At 36.9% G+C, this 13,480-nt stretch overlaps 1 pseudogene; it reads left to right on the top strand.

Annotated features, from left to right (window-relative positions):
* Positions 1–2,700: 2,700 nt before the first annotated feature.
* On the top strand, positions 2,701–4,607 carry LOC119536622 (annotated as a pseudogene).
* The last annotated feature ends 8,873 nt before the right edge of the window (positions 4,608–13,480 follow it).

The following is a 13,480-nucleotide window of genomic DNA, read 5'->3' as shown; positions in this document are numbered from 1 at the left end:
CAAGGATTGAGACAAGAGGGATTGTTGATCCTACGGGTGAGAATGGGAGAACCTATGGGTTCATCTTATGCTGACTAGGCAGTGCAACATGCATAAAGGATGTGGGATGTCCAGTACAGGTACAGTTATGTACTTTGAAGATTGTTCTTTAAAAATGGTAAGAATATATGAGAAATCTGTTCCTAGAGAGCCCTGAGGGCTTCAGTACAAGGCCAAACAATTCTAGGTGTTAGTGGTGTAAATTTCCATAATATTGCACAGATCTTCATCTGATGGGCTCATATGGGCTCAGGGATGTGATGACTACAAGTGCTAGTGGACATTGGAAGTTAACATTCTGAGACCTGCTGGGATAATTGTGGTGCCTGGGAGCTGCTACTTTCCAAGAAATGTCTCCATGTGCTGCAATTGATGACCACTACCTGAAGTACTGAAGGCAGTTACCATTAAGGTATTATTTTAGAAGACAAAACTGAGGATAATTAAAACATAATTACACAGACACACTTGCCTGTGGAGAACATTTAGACCAATGGTAAGTTCCATAAACTACTCCTAGTGGATCCATATATTTTAACTAAGGTCAGCCTGTGGGACTAAAAGTGTAGTTTAGTTTGAACACAGTAATTGGACATAGATATGGCTACATAATATATAATGAGACAGTCAATCTGCTAGCCATCATCAAGGGCTTTGTAGAAGAATGTATCAAGGTGGGCAGTAAGGATGAAGGGAAAAATAAGAAAAGATTTTCAATCCTTATATCTAATTAGGAACCAGGCCGTATACATAAAGTAACAAAGCCTGTATTTTAAGGGAATGTCAATGGAGGATGATTCAAACAGAACCACAGGGTAAGGGAGGCAAAAAGAGTAAGAGATCATGGAGACTAGAAAGAGGTCAATGGCCAACTCACTCAAGAGGAGGACCTTGAGCTGGTTTTTGCAGATTAATTTGAGAAAGGAAAAGAGCATTTCAAGTTGGTGGAGAAAGTAGGAAATGGAGTGGGATTAATGTATAGTGGGGTAGCATCAAGAGACATGGAAATTAAGATGAAAAGTTAATTGGGTAAGACCATAGAAGTTAACATTAAATTTTATCCCAAAGACTCAGATTTTTTCCTCATATTTAGTTGAGGGTCAAAGAGCTGATATCATTGAGAGCCTAGGTCTTGAGAATTTGTATGTATTTTCATAATTGACCTTTGGCCCAAATAATCTTCCTAAAACAAATCTAATTAAAATTTCCTAAGGTGTTGACTGTTTTCAGTTTTTCAAATATTTTCAGTGATGTTCTATTATTAGTATTTAGAGAGTAAAGATCAAACTCATTAGTAAGTAACATTGTTTTAGGAAGATTATGAGATGAATAGAAATGTTGAATCCCAAAGAGTTCTGGTAGTATCTAATTTTGAAATTTCACTTCCTTATAGACACTGACAAGGTCTAACTAACAGAGAAGGAGAAATAGAGCCTTAGAAAAGGACAGGACTCTTTGGAGACATGCATGTTGTTCACTTAATAGATCCTAGTTCTCCATGAATTAGACCTCCCTGAAATACACACCTGTATTTGTGCACACCAAGATGAGCCCTTACATTTTAGTCCTGTGGTGATGGATGATAAAAATTGAGCTTCCTGTTGTACAATCAAGGAGAGAAAATTTGAAAGGTTTTTGAATGTGAGTTTTGGCAGTATTTGAGTTAATAAAATAGGTTACATTAGTATCATTTTGTAATTTTGTAAAATTGAGAATGTCTTGCATTTTTTTAAAGTAACTTTTTGAGATTTGTGGGCAAGATGGCAGGTTTTACTTGTGTTTACTCATTCAAAATTAAATTCCCAGTAAAATTATTGACACAATTTCCGAATAGGGAACAGTTTTTATTACCACTGGAAATAAGGGATAAGGAAAGTCCACATTAAATGAAATATGAGAAAATTCCAATGTCATTGTACTGATGATGTTGTTTAAAGGAAGGTGCTAATGACTGAAAGACCTTGACTTGAATTAAATGGTGAGAGGTCTTACTGGTTCTCCACTGACCATTACTCAGAGACGCAAATGTGCTAAGTGACCATGAACTGAAAAGTAATCAGAACTTCAATAGTGAAAACAGGTAGGCAATCAAACAAAAAAAGGTAATTTAACAAATACCATCAAAACAACAAAGGGAATTTGAAAAGCTGCAGAAGCAAAATTGAATACAATGTTTAAAACATTTAAGGCTGTGTGTGTGTGTGTGTGTGTGTGTGCGCGTGTGCGCGCACATGCGCATGCGTGTTAAATGCACTTCCTACGAGGAAAAATATTTATGAAGTAAATGATCAAGAAAGTCTATTGTCAGTGGGAGAGAAAATCCAACTCCACTGATGTTCTGTTTATTAGATTAAGATATTCACAACACCAATGTCTCAAAATAATTAAATGCAAAATGAAGGGTGAAATACATATGGCAAAAAGAAACAAAATATATATGGCAAACAGAAACAAAAGCATAATGGGCAGCGGTATTAATGTAAGCATACAGAATTAAAGGGAAAGAGTGAACCTACCCAAATATTGACTAAAGAACCTATTCATAATGATGATGCTGCAGTAGTGAGTAACCTACTTTGCAAAAGAATAACAGCAAACAAAAAGTGAAGTGAAAGTTTAAAAATACAGGCAGAGCCTTCAGCCTGGGGGGCGGTGGGGCGAATGCAGGTGCCCAGGGAGGGTCGACCTTCAGCTTGCGGCTGTGGTAGGGCCGCGGCCCACTCACGGGCCACAGGGTATTTACAGCGGGTGGGCAACGGTTTCGGGCCACAGACTATTGGATGGCGAAGCCTTTCTCCCTGCCTTTACTGGATCTTTAGCCTCTCCCGAGATGCTCTTTCCCGCGTTCCCTGCGGTGGGAGTTGGGAGATATGGTCTCTGTGCCAGCCTGCGGGGCTTCCGCTGCCTTATTTAGAAGATAGAGTTATAGTCACAGTGACTGTGAGCTCCTTAAGGGCAAGTGCTGAATTTTATTAGTGTTAAACACCGCCGCCTGTTCCTAGCACAGATCAAGGCACAGCGGACTTTATTAGGGATCTTGGAGGTGCTGCCAACATGTCTGACATTGTCTGACATTGAAGAAACCACTAACTCACTCTCGGATGCAAACCTTCATATGAACCAGAGATCTAGACAAGTTACAGAAAGTGGCCTCAGAAGAGAGTCTGAGCATCTCTGAGTCACCACTGGAGCCACCGTACCTACTGGTTTTGAACAAGCAGCTGCAGATGAAGTGAGAGAGAAATTAGGATCATCATGCAAAATGAGAAAAGATGGGGCCAAGATGTATTTTGACATTTCAGTGGGAAGTCTGGTTCAGGTCCATTGTCTGAGATCAGTTGATAGCTTTTTTGTGGTTGTTAAAGAGTTTAAAGATTACCAGTTCAAAGAAACAAAGGAAGAAGTTTTAAAGGATTTTGAAGACTTGGCTGGGAAGCTTCCATGGTATGCTTTTGAAAGTATGGAAAATTAACACCAGTTGCAAGAAAAAAAAAAAAAGCATAGAAAAATAAATCAGAATTCAAATAAGGGGAAAACTGATAATGGACAAGGAGACAAACAGATGAGAGAGATGTTAAAAAAAAGTTCACTGACAACATCTTAGATGCACATATCTTAGACTATTATGCAAATCCAGCCATCAAAGAGGAGATATCAACATTAGTAGGTGAAGATTTGGCATCTTCCAAAGATGAGACTGATGAAAACCCAAGAGAAGAAACTGAGCCTCAAGTACTGAAGTTTAGAGTCACATGCAAGAGGGCAGGAGAAAAACATTGCTTTACCTCAAATGAGGCTGCAAGAAATTTAGGGGTATTCGAGATTATTTTAAGTGGAAGGCTGACATGACCAAATTTGATGTGGATATTCTGTTGAATATCCATGATAGCAAAATAATTGTGGGCATTGCACTGACAGAAGAGAGTCTCCATCGAAGAAATATCACATATTTTGGACCTACAACTCTTAGATTCTACTCTTGCCTATGGGATACTCAGGCTCTGTGCTCCTCAGCCTACTGACATAATAGTTGATCTGATGTGTGGACTGCAGGCCATAACAATAGAGGGGGCAAGTGAATGGTCTAACTGTTATCGTATTGCTGGTGATGATAATCCATTGGCTGTAAATAGAGCAGCAGATAACATCTCATCTTTATTGACCAAGAATCTAGTTAAAGAAAGCATACCATCCTGGGGCTTGCCTGTAGATGCTGTTCAATGGGCTATCTGCAATCTGCCATTGAGAGCTGGCTCTGTGCATGTTATTTTAACAGATATACCATTTGGAAAAAGGATGGGCTCCAAGAAGAGAAACTGGAACCTTGACCCAGCTTGCCTATGGGAAATGAGCTGTGTCTGTAGACCTGGGATAGGTCGAGCTGTACTACTTAGGACAAGAAACACTTCACCAAGGCATTACACAGAATGGGACCTGTGTGGCGAAAGGTGCATACTGTCTGGGTGAATCTAGGATTTCTTCATGCTGCAGTTTATCTTCTGAAACATACCATTCAGGCTTTTGATCATCATTCAGAACAAGATGGAGAAAGAGAAACCCCTTGGTAAAGCAAAGAATGAAGATGATGTTGGAAATGTCTTCATGAAGAACCGTCTTTGAGAGAAAAATAGTGCAGTTTGCACTGTGTTTAAACTGTCCAAAGCTCTGCACCCTGGTTAACCAAAGTTGTGAATGTTAATGTGATGGAATTGAAGAAAGTCTTATGAGAAAGCAGAGCTTTTCTTTGGAGCTGTTTTGAAAGAGTAGTTAGGCAATGAGTGTTCTTCTGAAAATGCTTTAAAGATGCTTACTAAAATGCTCTAGAATTTGGGTTTGGAACATTATGTTTTCAGACTCTCTAGCAGTTCCAGTTTTCATTGTAGTCTAAAAGAAAGTAAAATAACATATCAGAGCACCTTAAACCATATCTCCAGTGTCCATGCAGCTTTGCTTTTCAACTGCTCAAGTTCCTGTTATCTTGTCCTAAAAAAGTGTCATTACATTTTGTGAAGTGTTTGCCCCACTTCTAAGACCTATAGGAAAGTTTACCATCTGCCTTAAATAATAAAATATGCATATTATTCAGATTAATATATAGAGCTAACATAGAGGATTAGGATTTAATCTTTGGGATTGCAAAAATACTGAACTGTTAATAGTGGTACAGGCCATTTCTATTTGTAAATAGAAGTAAATTTATAGATAGAAAGATGGTATAGGACCAATAAGCCAAATTAAAACAAATTTTTTTCTTTCAATACACAAAAGATGTGTTACTTTTAAAAACAAAACATAAAAATCTATCAAAGTAAGATTTTTTATTGGTTTCTGAAAGGGGCTAGGGAAAAAAGTAATGTATCTTTGAAAAGTTTGACTTTTTGGGTCAATGTAAGTTCTATTTATTTTTTTCTCTTAGGTAACTTTTCACATTTAGTTGCTTTTCCAGTTGGAATCCTTCCTGAGATGGTTTTGTGGAAAATGAAATAAACTCAATATTTACTCCTTGTGAAAACAGTGCCTCCCTGAGGCAAGGAGCAGTTGAGGTTTGACATGGAATTTTTTTTTTTTTTTAGTATTCTAAATGTATTTTGGAGTGTCTGACTGCATTCCCTTTAGATTTTCAGTGTCATGTTAGTAATTTAATAGTATTACTCATATTATCTTTTGATGTCTCATTTAGAATAAAAAGACACAGTACTTCCTTCCTTTTTAAGAATAAACATTTCATATTAATCACTTAAAAAAATACAAGAAAAAATTTAAGAATTTAAAATTTTACATATTAAAACAAATAAGTTTATGGTCACAAAGTTGACAAAAATTGAAATTAAACATTTATGATAAATTTAAATTAATATATTGTGAAAAATATCTCCTCAGCAATTTTTCTAGGACTTTATAAAATGAACCCACTAACAGAAGAAAAACTCAATCAATATTTGACAGCAGAATCATGTAGGTAACTACATCTGAACACAAGGCTGTATGATTAAACTAAATAATGGAAAAATAATAAAGAAAAAATGAATCAGGCCACTTTGTGTGACACATTGAATTGTTAGCCCCAATTTTCAAGCCTCTCTGAATCCACACTTTTGCTACAAATGTATATTGTTTGGAGTGTTTTTCCCCACACTTGACTTGGGACTTGGCCTGTAACCTGCTTTGATGAATGGAATGTTGGAGGAACAATCAACATGTCATACCAAGGTCAGGCCTTAGAGGTCTTGAATATTTCCACTTGCCCACTTGGGTGCCTGCCATTGCCTTGAAAAGAAGTCCTGGGTAACTTTTGTTTCAGGAGAAGGATGAGAGGCACATGAGTGAGATGTGTCCCAGACAAACCAGGCCTGCACCAGCCAGCGCCCAGCCAACAAAGCCAAGTTCAGAGGATTCATCCTTTTGAGCGCAGCCTAGATCAGCTGAATCCCAGCCCATGTCCAGCTGTCCCGAAAATTTGTGACTGACACATAATCATTATTGTTGCAAGCACTCAGTTTTAGGGTGGTTTGTTTTATGGCAATAGTTAAAAAATACACCTTGAAATTAAAAGGATAAAACTTTTGTCCATACCCAAACTGGGTATTTTCAAATCCAGGATCAGACACTTACTAACTGTGTGATGCTGGGGAAGCCATATAACCTTTCTGTGCTACTGCTTCCTCATCTGTAAGGTGGGGATACTTCATGTCTATTTCTTGGGTTGTTTGGATGATTAAAGGAGCTGATATTTGAGTAGTGCCCCTAGCACATAATAAGCATTATTTGAAAATGTTATTTGGAATGGTTTACATATAAATGTTTTGTGTTATTATTTATTGAGTGCCTAGTATGTTCAAACATTTTAAATTGCTTACATTGAGCTAATTTATGTTGCTATGCCAATTTCACATGTAAGGTAACTGAGACAGAGGAAGTTAGAAACTTGCTCAAAGTCACAAAGCTAGTAAATGAAGGATCCAGAATTTAAACTCAGGATCACAGATATCCCCCCTCATAACTACTTCTGATACGCAAGGTACTGAATTGCCTCTAATATTCAAGGAATATATGAGTACAATATAGCAAAACTTATAAGATGTGGCCAATGCTAAAGTTATAGTAGCCTTATTTTGAAAGAGAAGATCAAGTAACAAATTTCTTAACTGAAGGATTTTCCAGAAGAATGTGAGTACAAACCATAAAGAAAACAAAGGAAAAAAAATATGTAGAAATACACTGTAAAAGATAAGAAAAAAATTGATAACTGAATTTGACAGAGAAATCTTCAAGAAAATAGAGAAAACAGACAGGCCAATGGAAAAAATTAAAAGCAACCAAATTTGAGGAAAGATTAAGTATTAATAAGACTTTACATTTTAAGAGAATGTATCCAGTGATAAGATAATACTTAAGGCAAAATGGAAGAAATGAATGACAATTTTCTGGAAAACCATGTTAATAACATTTACTCAAAAAGTATTTACCAAAAATTGACCATCAACCAGAAGATGAAAACTGAATTTATCAAGTAACTTTTTAAAATTCTGGGTGTTAGGCAGAAAGACTTTGGCATGTTTATGGCCAATATTATGGGAGAAGTTTTAGTAATTTGAAAATGATTAAAACTACCTATGTAATTTAAATTGGCTTTCTCTTATCCAGGAATATTGTCCCCTATGACACAGTATAGATTCATGCAAAAACAAGAAAGTGGTTGGGGAGGAAGGAAGACACCTGTCTGGCTAACCTAATAAAGTCAACTCAATCATGGAAGTCATTTTCAAAGGCAGATTTTCAGCTTGTTTAATTTATTCTATTGATATTTAAAAATTATTATTATAGTGCCAAATATTACAAGTGTAATGAAAACATGAGAGCAATTCATGTTTCATCATTTATTAATGTGACCATTAAAGTCATAAATAGCAGAGAAAAAAATCAGTTTTACAACAGGCTAAAATAATCAGTTGAGAAAGATTTATCCCCTGGATGCAATTGTGACTATGTTATTATATTTTAACATTGTAATACATCGAATTTAAAACAAAGAATAATCCCAGAAAAGTAATTTAAAATCATCTAACTCAACTCCAATTCAAAAGCATGTTCTCAAAAATCAGAAATTGTTGCAATGGTGTCTAGAACATTTCAATAGTAGCCTATAATGCCATTGTCAAAGATCATTTCATTAGTAGCTTATACCATTGGCAATGACCTGATCCAATGTCGGAAGAAATAATGGAAGAATGTCTCAACAATCAAAAGAAAATAGTAATTAAAACCCTGCTAACTCTTCCCTCATGCATACTTATGATGAATATTGATCATAACTAAGCCAATCCCAGATCTTCTTTACTGAATGAATTCCAGGGTATGTATGTGTTTACCACCCTCTATGTGCTTTACAGAAATTGGAGGAACAAATTGAACATATTACTCAACTCATTTTTGACTATTTGCCTGGGGCCCTTTTTGAATGACAACTCTCCAGTGCTGCAGAAAAACAAAACTTAAATAAACATGGTGATGGAATCATGAGGGATATCAATATTGGATCTAAGACCATACATAAGTGTAACTGAAATAATCCTTCTTAGCTATATAGAGTTTACCCTACCTCAGTAGAATATTTTATAAATTTCCAGTAAATCAGAAACAAAAGCAAAGTTCCTACTGTCAATGTAATTATTTACCAGTATTATTAATGTTTTGGTCTATGCAAAAAGACACAATACCTACAATGAAATATTCTAGAAAATAAAATTTGTCATTATTTTAGTCACTATGATTATATACTGATATATCCAAAGAGAATTAATGTCTAGGAAATCAAAAGACAAAAGAGAAAAATACCCAGAATTAAGGAGTTAATTAAAAAGACTTGAAATAAAATAATGTATGAAATAAATTCTTCCAAATTTTGTTCATCAGATTCAGGCATCCTTATAAAATTTTTAATATAAAAATTTGCAACTTTTTCAAATGCCTTTGAAGTATATGTGAAAGAAAAAACAAGAAAAAGAGAAAAGAATTGAGAGAAAATAAGTAGATTAAAAAGTTATAAAAAGACAAGATATAAAATAGTGTACTGCTCTTCAAAGATAAACAGAAAATTAATAAAATAGAACAAAATTGATTACAAAGCCCCTGAATAGACCATAGTTCATATTACAATTTAATATTGGAATTAAGTGGCACCATAAAGTGGTGAATCAAAAACAAATGTTTAACTCATGTTATTGGAAACATTACTTGGTGGTTTGGAAAACCAATCAAATTGATTCTCACTGTTGACATCTATGAAATTATAACCTGCTGAAATTAGATAGTAAAATGTAAAAACCAAAAGCATATAAACACTATGCAGACATATAGCAAAATATCCATGTGACACTTTATAATTTTTAAAAATTTATTATTTTTACAATGTTCAATTAAAATAAAAGCACATAATTTGAAAATAACATTTAATGTCACAAGTATTTAGAGAAATGCAAATTAAAAGAACAAGGTATAATTTTCATATATTAAGCTTGCAGAAAATTTTAAAAGCAAATATGCTGGTAATGAGAATTCCTAGAAGCAGCAACTACAGACCTTTCCAGGAGTCATGTAAAATTGATGTCAGGGAAAAAAGGTCAATATTCTTGGATTTCCATTCAGACTCCACAATCCAAGGGTTTAGCAAAAAGATAAGAACATTATCATCAGGAAGAATTGATTTGTCCCCCTCTCTTTCCAAAACCCCACTAAAGTCCTTCGGCCAAGGTGAGAGAGGAGGAGAGCTAAAGAGGAATTAGCATTGTTACAAGTTGGTAAGGTGTTTTCTGTTTTGTTTTGTTGTTTTTGTTTTTAAGATGGGATCCTTTTAATTTAAAGAATCTCAATAAGCAACACTTGTATTACTTAAGACACTTGGGATATAAATAACAGAAATGTATCTCACATAATGTGGATTAGGGTGGGCTTCAGGTGGGTTCATTCGGGAGCTCAATGATGTCATTAAGAAGATCAGTTCCTTCCACGTGTTCTTTCTGCATCCTGGTGCTGGTTTCATTCTCAGGCTGGTAGCAGGGTGCCTGCAGTTGCTCTAGAAGTTATTCCAGGCAAGACAATATCCAGAGAAGAGAGATCATGTCTTCCTGTGGGTCTCTCACAAAAATGAAGAAACATTTTCTAGAAACGGTTCTCTCCCTACTCCCTCACACCAGTAGATTTCCACACAAATATTGAGCAGAATTGGGTCTCCTGTGCATTCCTAAAGTAATCACTGGAAAAGGGAATAGGGTACTTTTTAGAATAACCAGTTTTCCCCTGGAGTTGGTGTGGGGTGTCCTCAATTGGGACATGTGGCTTCATGGAGAAGTGGTGGATATTGGAGTGCAATTAGGGTGCTTTTAGAAAATAAGAAGGGGCAGAGAAAATGACAGGGGAGCAATCAACAGTGTCTACTAAAGTTCATCCCTTTATTTATATCCCCCTTTCTCCCAGCCAGACAGTGAAAGATCACTTCAACAATGTCCACAATTTATTTGTGCCTCTCTACATCCACATCCCTGGGCAGTTCCCCTCCACACTCACTCTGATATCAGCAATGTGACTTTCTTTGGCCAAAGGAATGCAGACCAAACACAAGCAGAGACTTGAAAAGTACTCGCGCAATGAGGTTGCCTGCTCGCTGCTCATGGAACTCCAAACCATGATGGGAAAAAGCCCAGGCTAGCCTTATGGGTATTCAGAAACACATGACACAGTCACCACCCCCTCACCCCAGCAGTCAGTACCAAGAAGCAGCAGTCTTGCTGACCAGCAAGACAGCCAAGAGTGAGCCTGGCTGAGAAAAGCAAATTTCCCAGTGGATAGTAGTCAAATTGCTGAATAATTATGAGTTAAATAAATATTGTTTTAATCCATTTAGTTTGTGTGGTTTGTTTTACAGCAAAAGATAACTGGTTTGCATGCATTTTCAAAAATAATAATACCCCAGACACAATCACTTTCTCATCAAAAGGGGTAACAGTGTCATCAAGTTGTCACATTCAGCAACAAAATGGGTATCAGGGTAACATAAAGTCCTCTCCTTGAAATGATAAAAAGATTTTCATGCTTAAACTTTTGGGAATTTAGGCTAAGGATAGAATGAAGCCAGTAATCCTGCAAAGACCAAATGGGAAAACTGCAAGATAAAATGCTTTGGAAAAGAAAAATGTTTGAAAGCACTGGACAACTTTGAAGGCAGGTAAGGTTGAGACCATGATCCCAGACTGAAGTGTGACAGCTTGGTAGACATGCTACTCTCCACCTTGATGTATTTATGTGCTTATTCACAGCCTTCAGCTGAAATGCTGAGGAGATAAGAGTTTTCAGCACTGTCATGGGGGAGGAGAGACAAAAACTACAATTCAGGGACCACATATTAAGGGTGGCATAAAAAGAAGGCAGAAGAGTGTGGGTCACCAATGAACATGGCACTGCAGTATCAATTCTCTACTGCCTATGTTTATGTGTGAAAAACATATTTCCTTCTTTTTTGTTTTGATTTTCTGTCAGTTGTAGCTGAACCTAATCTGAATCAACACAGTATTTTCTACGTCATTTTTTTCCAGAAAGAAAAGGGAATTGTGATTATTGCATTTAGCCTGGGGTAAGAACTAACCCCCTGGACAGGAAGTGAGGTATCCCCTCAAGGCAATACATGCTTTTTGGATTGTGCAAGGCCCTGGAAGTAAATAGATAGCAGATTCAAATGGTGAGATTGAGGAGAATTTAAATAAAGACTATTTAAAATGGTATGGGCAGGTATTGGATATAGTGACATAGAGCATTTATAACATCTAGGTGTGAATGGTCAAGGGGAAGTGGCATTTCCTGAAACCTGGAGAGAAAGCTGATCAAAGGGGCAGTTTTCTTGGAGGAAACCAGTCATCACCCACAGGTTCAAAGCAAGATGGAGCCACAGAAATGAACACCCTGCCTTCACACTCCTCCCATTGTTTGTTCTGTCAGAGCTTCTCAGCTGGAAGGAAAGAGGCAGTTCATTGAGCTGTGGCTATTTCAGTCTCCCAGGGTTCTGACCAGGGCAGAGAAGGGTGGAGAACAAATGAGGGGTCAGTTGGGGAATATCCATCTCACTCTCATTGTCAGCTATCAGGGTAAGAAAACCTAGCAAGGAGAGGAGCAGGCATCCTACACTTATAAGGCTCTGAGAGTGAGGGCCCCTATAAATTTTGCTTGCTATATACCAAACTTGCCTCACTTTAGTCTTGTAACTGAATCCAGAAGCAGAAATTAAGAACTCCGTTGGGTTCTTTTATCTGGGCCTTAGATATGCAGGACCTATCCCTTGGCAGGAAAGATGTACTCCAGGCAGTGCCATTGAAGAGAAGTAAGCTGGCATGTCCCACCTGGCAGTGGCCTGGAGACCAAGGATAAATTGGGTGGTACAGACCCTATAAATGGGGCCAGCCTATGGAAATGAGGCCACTCATATTTCATCCCCTGTTTTTGGCTACTTTTCTAATAGAAACTTATTTTTTTCTTATCAATTTCAGTAAATTCTTGGTAACTATATTACAGCCTAGTAATTCCCCTGTTGGAAATTAAGGGAGCACAATATTAGAAAAAAGCAGAAAAGTTGAGTGAGGGATTGACAAAAATGCAGGGAAGCAACCTAGTACCTGACATCTGAGTGTTATGCCAGTGACAATCAAGAAGAACCTGGAGCATAAGTGAACATTTCTTGAAACTTCCTGGTGGAACTTAGCAAGGAAAACCTAGGAAAATACCGGATATATAGATTCTTGCAAATGGGAGCTTGTCTCTTTAAATTGGGATATTAAAAGAAATGGTAGCCTACACTTATAGCCCCAGGCTGGTGAACGAAGGACTTATGGGCTCTATTTAAAATGTTTCAAATTTAAATCCAAAAAAATGTCTAATAAGAATGACCCTATTAAGCAAACTATTTAAGACCATAAAATTCTTATTATGACACAGAGGCTGGACTAGATGGCAGCATAGGGAGGCATGGAACTTAGTTAGTCCTCTACAGCAACTAGCATGTAGCCAGGAATAACTAATAAATAGTCTGGAACAGCTGTTGGGGGATATCCATGACTGAACACACATTGTACATCAGTCTGGAATGGGTGAAAGAGCTGAAATCACAGCATAGAACTGTAAGGAAAGTTCCCCAAACTGCAGAGTTGGTGCCTCTTCCCCAGTGGCATGACAGACTGAGCTGAAACACTTCCCTGTGGAAAAAAGAATCAGGTTAGCTGAAAGTAACTCAACCAAGCTCCAATTGCAGTTTTAATTAACAAATTTGGACTACTGAATACAAACTACAAGCACAGACAAACCAAGTACAAGCAGAGGAGGCAGGCTGTCAGAAAAAAAGAATACATAATAAATAAAAACAGAGGCTTTTGGAGAAAGCTGAGCTCAGAAAACCAGACAA

This window comes from Choloepus didactylus, chromosome 6 (genome assembly GCF_015220235.1).
Source record: "Choloepus didactylus isolate mChoDid1 chromosome 6, mChoDid1.pri, whole genome shotgun sequence".
Taxonomy (NCBI): Eukaryota; Metazoa; Chordata; class Mammalia; order Pilosa; family Megalonychidae; genus Choloepus; species Choloepus didactylus.
The sequence above is the reverse complement of the archived record's forward strand: the minus strand, read 5'-3'. Positions and strand labels throughout refer to the sequence as shown.